The sequence below is a fragment of the Bos grunniens genome, chromosome 15 (assembly GCF_055505025.1).
Source record: "Bos grunniens cultivar Pamir isolate PY7600 chromosome 15, Bosgru_T2T1.0, whole genome shotgun sequence".
In the NCBI taxonomy this organism is placed as follows: Eukaryota; Metazoa; Chordata; class Mammalia; order Artiodactyla; family Bovidae; genus Bos; species Bos grunniens.
In genome coordinates this window covers 80,546,887-80,550,356 of record NC_141179.1, presented here as the reverse complement: position 1 = coordinate 80,550,356, position 3,470 = coordinate 80,546,887, and the positions used below count along the sequence as shown (strand labels likewise).

General features: G+C 35.2%; 1 pseudogene; it reads right to left on the bottom strand.

Annotated features, from left to right (window-relative positions):
* Window positions 1-1,649: 1,649 nt before the first annotated feature.
* On the bottom strand, window positions 1,650-2,566 carry LOC147358717 (olfactory receptor 8J3-like; annotated as a pseudogene).
* Between the last annotated feature and the right edge of the window lie 904 nt (window positions 2,567-3,470).

Sequence of the window (3,470 nt, the reverse complement as noted above, 5' to 3'; positions counted from 1 at the left end):
TCCACTCCAGTTCCCAACTCACATATCCCAGGTGCTTCGGCCCTTCTGGTCTGACTGTGTCTTCAACTTTACCTGAGTACTGTGTTCTCTTCATGCTCACCATCACCCCATGTGAAGGACAGTTAACTGTACCCTTTACTGACATCACAGTCCTGTGCTGCCAATTGTCAGATATCTGAAAACACTCATTACATATGTGTCCTCTCTGTTCGCCAATTTTCCAGTAATTTTGCACACAGTGGATTGTACCTCTTCCTTTGCCACTATCTTATCTCTCTCCTCTTCCCTTTCCCCACTAGTCTGCTCTTTGTTCCTATGAATCTATTTCTATTTTGTTACAGTCATTAGTGTGTTTTATTTATTTTTTTATTTCACATGTGTAATGTTCAACTATACCTAAAACTAATATAATATTGTACATCAACAACACTTCGTGATAAAGTGTATCTAAATTTCCCTTATTTTCCTGATTTCATTTCCTCTCAATTGCTTTTCAGTCCTTTCAAAACATAAACTTCTGATATTTGGACATAAAACCCATTTTATATTGCATTAAAAATAAAGTGTGGATTGTATTTGAAAACTTATATGTGAATATGAGTCTCTACAATCTTATCTCTGAATATTTTTGTAACCTCAACTTCTTTCAACTTTTCTTAAAATATGGTTTTAGTAATCTTTATTTGGTGATCTGATTTAATAAGTCTGTGATATGGTCTGGTCACCCCCATCCATTCACAGTTGGAGAACAGATTTTAGTGTAAGCTCACTGATAAAAAAACTATCAGAAAACATAACAGAATATTTTTTGAAAACAAATTGTTTTGGTAATGGTATAAAGAACTCTGATTGTTCATTGAATGTCCATTGTCTCACAATAAAGTCCATGTATTAAACGCAGTAAAGAGGAATATACTTAGTAAGGAGAAAGGAAAATCTTAACGGTATCCACTAAGCTCATGAATAAAATGAGAGCATATTAAAAAATTGACTATGTTTTTATGTTGATGTATAAATTATATACATTTATAACAAATTCAAAATATATAAAATATATTAATAGAATAAAATAGTCATATTTTGGTTGACATTCAGAATATAAATTCACTCCTACTATATATTTTATCAAACAAACAATATTAAGAAAGAGTAGGGAGTTTTACTTTAAAGATAACTGGCATAATTTTGCTAGAAAGAGTAAAAAGGATTTTAGCCATCTCTAATTACAATTCTTCAAGATGTAGTTATCTACTATACCCATACATATCCAGGATAAAAAGAAAAAGAAACAAAATAATAAGAAAGATCAGCTTGCTTGTTTCATTTATAGATATTGCTCTGTTCTATTTTACTTATTTCTTAACATATCTCTCCTGACTCCTGGAAACATTTCTTTCAATCTAGATAACTGAACACTTAGCAAAGTTAGTGAATATGCTTCATTTCTGTATTTATCTGAGAATTCCAGGAGAGTCAGGTTATTTTTAAAATCACCATTTCCTAGAAACATAATTCTATTTAATTTCCAGGGTTACTTGAGAACCTATAAACCAGACATCTAATCTCAGCTTTCTCCAACCAATGGCAGCCTATCTTCATTTATCTACAGAGTTTTAAAACTAGAATGACTCTAAAAACAGCATGGATTTCTAATAAATCTCTTCAATGCAGCTTTCATGTCCTTGTTCCTCAGGCTGTAGATCATGGGGTTCAGCATGGGAATCACCAGTGTATGGAACACTGAAGCCATTTTATCAGCACCCATAGAATGGTTAGTTTGAGGCTGCATATACATAAAAATTAGAGTTCCATAGAAGACTGACACTGCTGTAATATGTGAGGCACATGTGGAAAAGGCTCTTTTCTTTCCTTCTGATGAACGTATCTTTAGAATGGACAGAACAATGTTGAAATAACACGCTATGACAGTAATGATGGAAAACATCAAATTTGTAGATGCAGATATATATATTACTGCTTCTGGAACTGAAGTATCGGAGCAAGACAACGCTAACAGAGGGACGGTATCACAGTAAAAGTGATTGATTACATTGGAAGAGCAGTAAGTCATAGAGAATACAGACGATGAAGTCACAATTGATGTACAAAAGCTATAGAGGTATGTGAGGGAAACTAGTGGAAGACAGATCATCTGAGACACCACCACCATGTAGAGCAGGGGGTTACAAATGGCCACATAGCGGTCATAGGCCATCACAACTAACAGGAGCACCTCAGCTACAATGAAAACCAAGAACCCTCCCAGTTGGGTGGCACGTTCATAGTAGGAGGTGGTGTGTTTCTTTACTAAGAAATTGATCAGCATTTTAGGGGCAATGACAGTTGAATTGCCAAGATTGATGATAGCCAAGTGCTGGAGGAAGAAATACATGGGGGTCTGAAGGTGAGAGTCCACATTGGTGAGGGTGATGATGCTTAGGTTCCCTGTCACGGTCAGTCCATAGATGACCAGGAAGACAAAGAAGAGTGGGATCTGGAGGACTGGACATTCTGAGACTCCTGTGAGAATAAACTCAGTGACCTGAGTGAAATTTCCATTAGCCATGTAACAGTTTGGAAAGTCATCTGTTTGAAGAAAAAAGAAGTAGTCACAGACTTTATGAAATTATTTTCCAGGACTGTTATTAGATGTCAAAAGCAATCCTTTGATGAGATTTCCTATTGGTCTCAGTTATTAAACTCAGTTCTAGGTCTAGTAAACCAACTTTACAATCATTTACTGAAGAGATGAAACAGGTATAGCAATTTAAACAGACAATCCAGTGTAATGTATATTTTGAAAATTTATTTTCTCATAATCTTATTAAATTATGACTGTTTTAGTCTGTGGCGGATTCATGTTGATGTATGGCAGAACCAATACAGTATTGTAAAGTAATTAACCTCCAATTAAAATAAATAAATTTATATTAAAAAATAGAATGGAGACTCCAATCTGATGCCTCTTGCACAAACTGTGAGGAAGACATGAGGAACTGCAAGTTCCCTAAGAATTCAAGATTTCCCAAGTGGCTTAATGGTAAAAAATCTGCCTGCCAATGCAGGATATGCAAGAGACAGAGGTTCTATCCATGGGTTGGGAAGATCTCTGGGAATAGGAAATGCAACCTGTTCCAATAGTCTTGCCTGGAAAATTCCATGGACAGAAGACCCTGGTGGGTGAAAGTCCTGATGGGGGTCACAGAGTCGGACATGACTGAGTGACTAAGCACACAAAGACTTTGGCGTCTGTTCTTAATTTCTTAATGTGAGATTTCTTGCTTTTTCTTAAGAATAGATAATTTAGCCAATGCTCTACCCCTTTTCATTTATACTGTATTTCTATAGCTTCTATTCAGTATATGTTGAACTTGCAAATTTGACCATCTATTTCTGATAACCTCTTTGATCATTTTCCACTTTATTACCAGAAAAAAATATATGGAGACAAGTTCTCAGATATACTTTTT